This window comes from Theropithecus gelada, chromosome 19 (assembly GCF_003255815.1).
Source record: "Theropithecus gelada isolate Dixy chromosome 19, Tgel_1.0, whole genome shotgun sequence".
NCBI lineage: Eukaryota > Metazoa > Chordata > Mammalia > Primates > Cercopithecidae > Theropithecus > Theropithecus gelada.
The window spans coordinates 44,615,550-44,626,686 of NC_037687.1; positions in this window are offsets into that span (position 1 = coordinate 44,615,550).

The following is an 11,137-nucleotide window of genomic DNA, read 5'->3' on the forward strand; positions in this document are numbered from 1 at the left end:
AACTCCGCATTACCCGCTACCCTTGCCCCTAGTAATTTCTATTCTACTTTGCTTATTAAATTGCCCATTCTAGATGCCTCATACAAGTGGAATCGTCTAACATTTGTCCTGTGTCTAGTTTATTGCTTAAAGAATAATGTTTTCAAGGTCCATCCATGTTGTAGTATGTCAAAGTCTTGTAGCATGAAGTAAGATCAAAATTTCTTTTTACAGCGAACTAGTGTACCATTGTATGTATATGCTACGTTTTATTTATCCATTCATTTGTGGATGGACATAGGTTGTTCCTACCTTTTGACTATTGTAAATGGTGCAGCTGTGAACACTGGTGTACAAATATCTGCTTTCATTTCTTTTGAATATATGCCTAGCAATGGAATTGCTGGGTGACTTGGTAGTTCTATTTTTAACCTTTTGAGGAACTGCCAAACTGTTTTGCCCAGTGGCTGCACTATTTTACATTCCCACCAGCAATACATGGAGGATTCCAATTTCTCCACATCCCTACCAAAACTTATTATCCATTTTCTTGATTATAGCCATCCTGGTTAGTGTGTGAAGTGGCATTTCATTGTGGTTGTAATCTGCATTTCCCCAGTGACTAATGATGTTGAGCATATTTTCACGAATTTATTGTCCATTAGTATATCTTCTTTGAAGAAGTGTCTATTCAAGTACTTTGTCCATTTTTGAACTGGGTTGTTTTTTTGTTGTCAAGTTGTAGGAGTTCTATATATACTTTGGATATTAATCCCTTGTTAGATATATGATTTGCAAATATTTTCTTCCATTCTCCAGGTTTTTTCACTTTCTTGATAGTGTCCTTTGGTGCACAAAAGTTCTTAATTTAATGAAGTTCAATTTACCTACTATTTTTTCTTCCTTGTACTTTTGGTCTCCTATTTATGCAATTGTTGCCAAGTTCAATGTGATGAAGATTTCAACAATATTTTCATCTAAGAGTTTTATAGTTTTAACTCTTAAATTGAGTCTTTGAACCATTTTATTTTATTTTGTTTTATTTTTTGAGACGGAGTCTCACTTTGTCACCCAGGCTTGAGTGCAGTGGTGTGATCTCTGCTTACTACAACCTCCGCCTCCCGGGTTCAACCAATTCTTGTGCCTCAGCCTCCCAAGTATCTGGGATTGCAGGTGCGTGCCACCACACAGGGCTAATTTAATTTTTGTATTTTTAGTAGAGATGGGATTTCACCATGTTAGCCAGGCTGGTCTCGAACTCCTGAACTCAAGTGATCCGCCCACCTTGGCCTCTCAAAGTGCTGGGATTACAGACGTGAGCCACTGCACCCAGCCTGAGCCATTTTAATTTTGGTATGTGGTAGAAGGGTCCAACTTCATTTTTTTGCACGTGGATATTCAGTTTTCCCTCTACCATTTGTTGAAAACACTGTCCTTTTCCCATTAAGTGGTCTTGGCTTCCTTGTCAAAAATCAATTAATCATATGTGTGAGGGTTTGTTTCTGGGTTCTGCATTCTATTTCATTGATCTATATGCCTATCCTTATGCAAGTACCATATGTTTTAATTACTGTAGCTTTGTAGTAAGTTCACAGTTGGGAAGTGTGAGCCCTCCAACTTTATTTTTTTTTCAGTATTGTTTTGGTTATTGGGGACCCCTTAAAACTCCATATTAATTTGAGGATCTGCTTCCATTTCTTTGGAAAAAGATGTTGGAATTTTGGTCAGCGTTGTGTTGAATCTGTAGATTGTTTTGAGTAGTATTGACATCTTAACGTTAAGTCTTTCTATCCATGAACACATCTTGCCATTTATTTAGATATTTGTTAATTTATTTTGATATTTGTTAATTTATTTTAGCAATCTTTTGTAATTTTCAGTGTACAAGTCTTTCCCCTTCTTGGTTAGATTTATTCCTAAGTATTTAATTGTTTTAGATGCTGTTGTAAATGGAATTGTTTTCTCAATTTCCTCTTCAGATTGTTCAGTGCTGGTGTGTAGAACCACGAATTATTTTTGTGTGTTGATCTTGTACCCTGCAATTGGTTTAACTGTAGTAACTGTCTTGTGAATTCTTTTGGATTTTCTATATATGGATCATGTCATCTCTGAATAGAGATAGTTTTACTACTTTCTTTCCAGTTTGGATGCCTTTTATTTCCTTTTTATGTCTGATAGCTCTGGGTGGAACTTCCAGTACAGTGTTCAATAGCCATGGTGAAAGTGAGCATCTTTGTCTTATTCCTGATCTTAGGGGGAAAGCTTTCAATCTTTCACCATTGAGTATGATGTTAGCTGTGAGTTTTTCATAAATATCATTTATCACATTGAGGAATTTTCCCTGTAGGATTAGTTTTCTGTTTTTTTTTTTTTAATCATGAAGGTGTGTTGAATTTTGTCAAGTACCTTTTCTGTATTAATTCAGATGATCATATGTGTGTTTTTTACCTTCATTCTAATAATGTGATGTATTACATTGATTGATTTTCTTGTGTTGAACCACCCTTGCATTCCTGCATAAATCATACTTGGATATGGTGAGTAATCCTTTTAATATGCTAATGGATTTGATTTGCTAATTTTTTTTTTAGGATATTTGTATCTATATTCATAGGGGTTTTAGTCTAATTTTCTTGTGATTTCTTTATTTGACTTTGGTATTATGGTAATACTGGCTGCATAGAATGAATTAGAAAGTGTTTCCTTCTCTTCAATTTTTTGGAAGTTTGAAAATGATTTGTGTGAATTCTTCTTTAAATATTTGGTTGAGCTAACTCGTGAAGCCATCTGGTTTAAGATTTTTCTTTGCTAGGTGGTTTAAAATTAGTGGTATTGCCACTTTCATTTCTAATTTTAGTTATTTGCGTCTTCTCTCTTTTGTGCTTCATCAGTCTCGCCAAAGGTTTGCCAATTTTGTTAATCTTTTCAAAAAACCAACTTTTGGTTTTATAGATTTTTTGTCTGTTCTCTTTCTCTATTAGTTTCTGCTCTAGTCTCTATTATTTCCTTTCTTCTGCTGGCTTTGGGTTTTGTTTGCTCTACTTTTTCTAGTTCCGTAAGGTGTAAGTCAGGTTATTAATTTGAGATAGTTCTTCTTTTTAACATGTACATTAATAGCTATTACTTTCCCTCTGAGCACAGTTTTTGGGGCATCTCATAAGTTTTGGCATATTTTGTTTTCTTTCTCACTTGTCACTAAGTATTTTCTAATTTCCTTTGTGATTTCTTCTTTGACCTATTGATTGTTTAAGATAGTGTTGTTTAATTTTCACATATTTGTGAATTTTCATTTTTCCTTCTATTGATTTCTAACTGTATCTTGTTGTGGTCAAAGAAGATAGTTCGTTTTATATTTATTTTAAAATCTACTGAGATTTAACTTATGGCTTAACATGTCATCTATCATAGAGAATGTCTCATGTGCACTTGGATTTTTTTTTAATCGGGTGAGTGTTCCATATGTGTCTGTTAGGTCTATTTGGTTTTTGTGTTATTCAAGTCCACTATATTTTTACTTATTTTCTGTCTGTGTGTTCTATCCATTATCGAAAGTGGGATTTTGAACTCTCCAGCTATCTTGGTAGAACTATGTATTTCTCCTTTGAGTCTATCAATTTTTGCTTTATATTTTGAGGTCTGTTATTAGGTGCAGAAATGTTTATAACTGTTATATCTTATTAATTTGTAATGTCTGTCTTGTCTCTTGTAAATTGTTTTGATGTAAAGTCAATTTTGTCTGATATTTGCATAGACATTCCAGCTATCTTTTGGTTACTATTTGCATGGAATATCCTTTTCCATCTCTTTGGCTTTGAACAGATTTATGTCTTTGGATCTAACACGAATCCTTTATAGACAGCATATTGTTGGGTGATGTTTTTAAAAATACATTCTGGCAATCTCCGTCTTGATTTAAAGAAATGACTATCAGCCAAATTACTGCCACTTTGCAACTTGTTTTCTATATGCCTTTGGGCTTTTTGTCCCTCATTTTCTTCATTACTGTTTACCTTTATGTTTAATTTTTTTTGTAGTGAAATGTTTTGATTCTCTTTTCATTTCCAATTGTGTATATTTTGTAGCTTTTTACTTCGTGGTCATAGAGGAGATTATATTATATATAACAACCTAAAATTATAAGACTCCAATTTGCATTTATACCAGCTTAATTTCAGTAATACATATAAAAACTCTGCTCTTGGCCGGGCGCGGTGGCTCAAGCCTGTAATCCCAGCACTTTGGGAGGCCGAGGCGGGCGGATCACGAGGTCAGGAGATCGAGACCATCCTGGCTAACATGGTGAAACCCCGTCTCTACTAAAAATACAAAAAACTAGCCGGGCGTGGTGGCGGGCGCCTGTAGTCCCAGCTACTCGGAGGCTGAGGCAGGAGAATGGCCTGAACCTGGGAGGCGGAGCTTGCAGTGAGCCGAGATGGCGCCACTGCACTCCAGCCTGGGTGACACAGCGCGAGACTCCGTCTCAAAAAAAAAAAAAAAAAAACTCTGCTCTTATATAGCTCTGTTGCTCCTTTTCCTTTTTCTTTCTTTTTTTTAAATTTTTTTGAGATGGAGCCTCACTCTGTCGCCCAGGCTGGAGTGCGATGGTGCAATCTTGGCTCACTGCAGCCTCTGCCTCCCGGGTTCAAGAGATTCTGCTGCCTCAGCCTCCCCAGTTGCTGGGATTACGGGTGTCTGCCACCATGCCTGGCTACTTTTATTTTTGTATTTTTAGTAGAGATGAGGTTTCACCATGTTGGCCAGGCTGCTCTTCAATTCCTGACATCAAGTGATCCACCTGCCTCTGCCTCCCAAAGTGCTGGGATTACAGGCATGAGCCACTGTACCTGGCCTCTGTCATTCCTTTTCTGTTGTCAATGTCACAAGTCACACCTATATACATTGTTTTCCCAATAACAAAGATTAATAATTGTTTTCATGCATTTTATATCATGTAGATAATAAAAAATGAAATTACAAACTCAAATTATGATAACAGTAGCTTTTATAATTGCTCATGTATTTATCTTTAGCAGAGATTTTTATTTTTTTCTTCATATGTTCAAATTACTGTCTGTATTCTTTCATGTCAACCTAAAGGACTTCCCTTAGCATTTCTAGTAGGGAAGGACTAGTGGTAATGAACTCCCTCAGCTTTTGTTTATCCAGGAATGTTTGAACTTCTTCCTCATTGTTGGAGGATAGATTTGGTAGCTATAGAATTCTTGGTTGATAGTTGTATTTTTTTTTTTTTCTTTTGGCATGTCAAGCGTATTAACCCACTGCCTCTGGGTTTCCAATGATAAATCTGCCAATAATCTTATTGAGAATTTCTTGAATGGGACAAGTTGCTTCTCTCTTGCTGCTTTCAAGATTGTTTCTTTGGCTTGGGCTTTTTACAGTTTGATTATAATGTCTCTCAGCTTGAATCTCTGGGTTTTTCATACTTGGAGTTTGTTGAGTTTTTGGATTTGTTGATTCATGTCTGTCTTCAAATTTGGAAAGTTTTCAGCCTTATTTCTTAAATTACAATTCTTTCTTCCTCTTTTTCTCTCTCTTCTTCTGGACCTTCTGTAATGTGTATGTTGCTCTACTCTGTGGTGTCCCACAGATCCTTTAGACTCTGTTCCGTTTTCTTTAATTGTTTTTCTTCCTGTCCCTCAGACTCAATAAATTGTCCTATCATCAAGTTTGCTGATTTTTCTTCTGCCTGCTCAAATCTGTTTTTGAGCCCCTTCAATGAATTTTTTATTTCAGTAATTGTATTTTTAGCTCCAGAATTTTCCTTTTGGTTCCTTTTTGCATTTTCTATCTTTTTACTGATGTTCTTCTTTTGTTTATACATCATTTTTCTGTCTTTGTCTATGTCTCCTTTAGCTGTTTGAGCATCTTTACGACAGTTATTTATGTCTTTGTCTAGTAAGTCTACTGCCTGGGCTTCCTCACATATAGTTTATTTATTTTTTCTTTGAATGGGCCATACTCTCTTGTTTCTTTGTATGTATGTCTTGTGACTTTTTTGTTGAAAATGGACATTTGAATCTTACAATGTGCTAACTCTGGAAATCAGATTTTCCCCGTTCCCCAGGATTTCCTGTTTGTTTCTTGTTTGTTTGTTTGTTTGTTTGTTTATTGTTATACGATGTCTCTGTGCTAGGATCAACCTAAAATGAAAGCTTATGATCATCTTAGGTCTTTTCTGAATTTGCATCTTTCCCTGAGCTTGTGCAGTGCCTTTTAAATTCCCTTGTATACACAGTTGCTTTTGAATGTCCTGATCCCTAAATGTCCACCTTCCAAAGGGAACAAAAGGGGAGAAAATCCAGTGGCTATCCCTTGATACCTTCTGGAAGCCAGTTCAGCTGGTGGGGATTAAGCCAATCGTGGCCCACCCCATGTGTCTGCACAGCTGTGATCAGAAGTAGTAATCCAGAATCCCAACACAGAACTCTGATATTTGGAGGATGAGTCCATATTGCTCATCCCTAGGTACTAATACTGGCTGATACTTTATAAATAACATCTCATCAAATCCACACAAGAGCCCTATGTGGCCAGTACAATTAAAATCCTTTGAAAATAAGGAAACGGAGGTTCACAGAGTGAAAGCCATTTGATCAGTCTTTCATTGCTGGAAGAGACTTCACTGAAGTTCCTCATCTATGTAAAAAAGAAAAAGCAGCCTCTAATAGCTGGGAGCTGGCCTAACAGTAACAACTGGGTCTTGGTGTTGCTAGCAGCTTGTCTAGAATGCACTGCTAGGTCATGGTGTTCTCATATTGAAAGTGAACAATTTTCACAGAACAACAACAACAAAGGCCTCTCTGTAACTGTGATGCATCTAGACAGAAACAAGACTGCTCTGTAATTAAGCCTAAACAGAGACGAAACAGGAACACTGTCCAAACCTTAAAATATCAAACATCCCCTTCTCTCAGCTGATCTGAGTGACTGCTGTTTCTTTACCAATTGCAGTTTTAGCTTTTCTCCATTCTTCTCACCTTCTAGAAAAGATAGAGTTGGTTACACTTGTTGTGGGCAAAGGACATGAACAAACACTTTTCAAAAGAAAATATACATCTGGCCAAGAATCATATTAAAAAGCTCAACGTCACTAATTATTAGTGAAATGCAAATCAAAACCACCAAGAGATACCATCTCACACCAGTCAGAATGGCTGTTATTAAAAAGTCAAAAAACAACATGCTGGTGAGGTTGCAGAGAAAAAGGAATGCTTGTACACAGTTAGTGGGAGTGTGAATTAGCATGTAAGACAGTGTGGCAATTCCTCACAGACCTAAAAACAGAACTACCATTCAACCTAACAATCCCATTACTGGGTATACACCAAAAGAAATATAAATTGTTCTGTCATAAAGACACATGCACACGTATATTCATTACAGCACTATTCACAATAGCAAAGACATAAGATCAACCTAAATGCCCAACAATGGTAGACTGGATTAAAAAAATGTGGTATATATACACTATGGAATACTATGCAGCCATAAAAAAGAATGAGATCATGTCCTTTGCAGGAACATGAATGGAACTGAAGGCCATTATCATTAGCAAACTAATGCAGAAACAGAAAACCAAATACCACATGTTCTCCTTTATAAGTGGAATCTAAATGGTAAGAACACCTGAACACATAAAGGGGAACAACACACACTGGGGCCTATCAGAGGGTGGAGTGTGGGAGGAGGGAGAGGATCAGGAAAAATAGCTCATGGGTACTAGGCTTAATACCTGGGTGATGAAATAATCTGTACAACAAACCCCCATGATGTAAATTTACCTCTGTAAGAAACCTGCACACATACCCCTGAACTTAAAATAAAAAGTTTTTTAAAAAAAGAATTGGTTACACTTTTTGATAGCACCCAACCCAAAGCAAATCCCCACTTCTTTGAATCCTTCCCAAAATCATACAACCCAGCCCAAATTCTGTTCGTCTTCTCTGACACCTTCTTCCTGAGACACCACACCGTTCCCCATGGTGTACATCTGCCCTCACTGCAGCAAGTCAAAAAACCTAACTTTGTTCATAGGTGCATGCCTGATTGTCTTTAGCTGACGGGTATTCACATAGCAAACCTGTTCCCACCTCAAGGCCTTTGCATGTGTGAAGGGGTGGCCTGCCCCTCCACACCTGTGGGTGTTTCTCGTAAGGTGGAACGAGAGACTTGAGAAAAGAAATAAGACACAGAGACAAAGTATAGAGAAAGAAAAGCGGGGACCCAGGGGACCGGCGCTCAGCTTACAGAGGACCCACGCCGGCCCCGGTCTCTGAGTTCCCTTAGTATTTATTGATAATTATCTTTACCATCTTAAAGACAGGGGAGTGGCAGGACAATAGGATCATTTTTAGGGAGGAAATTAGCAGTAAGACATAAGAACAAAAACCTCTGTGATATGAATAAGTTCAAAGGAAAATCCTGTGCCTTGAGATAAACCTTTTAGCAACATTGTTTCATCCTATCACATGGGGATAAACCTTGGACAATACCTAGCTTTCCTAGGCAGAGGTCCCTGCGACCTTTGGCCGTGTACGTGTCTCTGGGTAGTTGAGATTAAGAGAATGGTGATAACTTTTAACCAGCAAGCTACCTTCAGGCATTTGTTTAACAAAGACACATCCTGCACAGCCCAAAATCCATTAAACCTTGAGTCACCGCAACACATGTCTCTTGCAAGGACAAGGTTGGGGGTAGGGTCACAGATTAACAGCATTTCAAATACAGAACAAAATGGAGTCTCTTATGTCTACTTCTTTCTATATAGACACAGTAATAGGCTGATCTCTCTTCCTTTTCCCCACACATGTGGAGTGTGCTTAGTTCAGACCTCGCTTTCTCTGGAATGTTTTTTTGTTTGTTTGTTTTTTGAGACAGAGTCTCACTCTGTCACTCAGGCTAGAGTGCAGTGGCACAATCTCAGCTCACTACAACCTCCACCTCCCAGGTTGAAGCAATTCTCCTGCCTCAGCCTCCTGAGTAGCTAGGATTATAGGTGTGTACCACCACACCTGGCTGATTTTTGTATTTGTAGTTGAGATGGGGTTTCACCACGTTGGCCAGGCTGGTCTCGAACTCCTGACCTCAGGTGATCCACCTGCCTCAGCCTCCCAAAGTGCTGGGATCACAGGCATGAGCCACTGTGTGAATCTTCATGACCATCTTATGTAGGTCTGCTCAAATGTCACTTCTTCAGAGAAGCCTTCTCTTCCCACCTACCTGTCTCTCCACAGGCTGGGCATGGTGTCCCACGCCTGTAATCCCAGTACTTTGGGAGGCCGAGACAGGAGGATAGTCTGAGGTCATAAGTTTAAGACAAGCCTCTACATGGTGTATACATTTTCTTTATCCAGTCTACCATCTCTACCAAAAATTTTAAAAATTAGCTAGGCATGGTGGCACATCCCTGTAGTCCTAGCTACTTAGGAGGCTGAGACAGGAGAATCACTTGAATCCAGGAGTTTCGGGCTGCAGTGAGCTATGATTACACCACTGCACTCCAGCCTGGGTGACAGAATGAGACCCTGTCTCAAAAATAAATGAATAAATAAAAATAAAATAGTCTCTATATTAGTTGGCTAGGGCTGCCATAACAAACACCAGAGACTGGGTGGTTTAAACAACGGAAATTTATTTATTCACAATTCTGTAAGCTAGAAGTCCAAAATCAAGGTGTTGGCAGGTTTGGTTTCATTCTGAGGCCTTTCTTCTTGGTGTGCAGATGGTTCCCTTTTCACTATGTCCTCACTTGGTCATCCCTCTGCCTGCGTTCTAATTTCCTCATCTTTTAAGGGCACTAGTCATATTGGATTAGAACCCACTCTAACAACCTTATTTTAACTTAATTACCTCTTTAAAAGTCCTGTTTCCCAGTACAGTCACATTCTGAGGTATTGGCGGTCAGTGTTTCAACATATGAACTTGTGGGGTCACAATTCATCCCCTAATAGTCTCCATCCCCAATCTCTCTTCGTGCCTTCTTTTTTTCTTCAAAGCGTTTACCATGACCTGATGTTTTATTAGTCATTTATTTGTTTACCATGTGTGTATTAGTCTATTTCCATACTGCTATGGAAGAAATATCTGATATGATAATATCTGATAATATGAAGAAATATCTGACACTGGGTAATTTCTAAAGAAAAAGATGTTTAATAGACTCAGAGCTCCACATGGCTGGGGAGGCCTCACAATCATGGCAGAAGGCAAAGGAGGAACAAAGGCATGTCTTACATGGTGGCAGGCAAGCAACCGTGTGTAGGGGAACTGCTCTTTATAAAACTATCAGATTGGCCGGGCACGGTGGCTCAAGCCTGTAATCCCAGCACTTTGGGAGGCCGAGACGGGCGGATCGATCGAGACCATCCTGGCTAACACGGTGAAACCCCGTCTCTACTAAGAAATACAAAAAACTAGCTGGGCGAGGTGGCGGGCGCCTGTAGTCCCAGCTACTNAAAAAAAAAAAAAAAAAAAAAAAAAAAAAACTATCAGATCTCACTAGGCACGATGGCTCATGCCTGTAATCCCAGCATTTTGGGAGGCCAAGGCGAGTGGATCATTTGAGGTCAGGAGCTTAAGAACAGCCTGGCCAACATGGTGAAACCTCCTCTCTACTAAAAATACAAAAAGTAGCCAGGCATGGTGGCGCACATCTGTCATTCCAGCTACTCAGGAGGCTGAGAATTGCTTGAACCCAGGAGACAGAGGTTGCCATCAGCTGAGATCATGCCACTGCACTTCAGCCTGGGCAACAGAGTGAGACTCCACCTCAAAAAAAAAAAGAAAGAAAGAAAGAAAAAGAAAAGAAAAGAAAAAAAAACACATCAGATCTTGTGAGAGTTATTCGCTATCATGAGAATAGCATGGGAAAAACCTGCTCTCATGATTCAATTACCTCCCATCGGGTCCCTCCCATGACACGTGGGGATTATGAGAGCTACAATATGAGATGATATTTGGGTGGGGACACAGTCAAACCATATCACTGGCCAAAGCATTCAATTGCCAGTTCACAATTTGCTATACTCCCTTATCCTGCCATAGCAACTAATGATGTTGCAGATGGTACCACCTCTGTTAGCCACAGTATCTGAAGGGACTTTGTGGAGTAGAGCTCTCCCCAGCCAACTTTGGACAC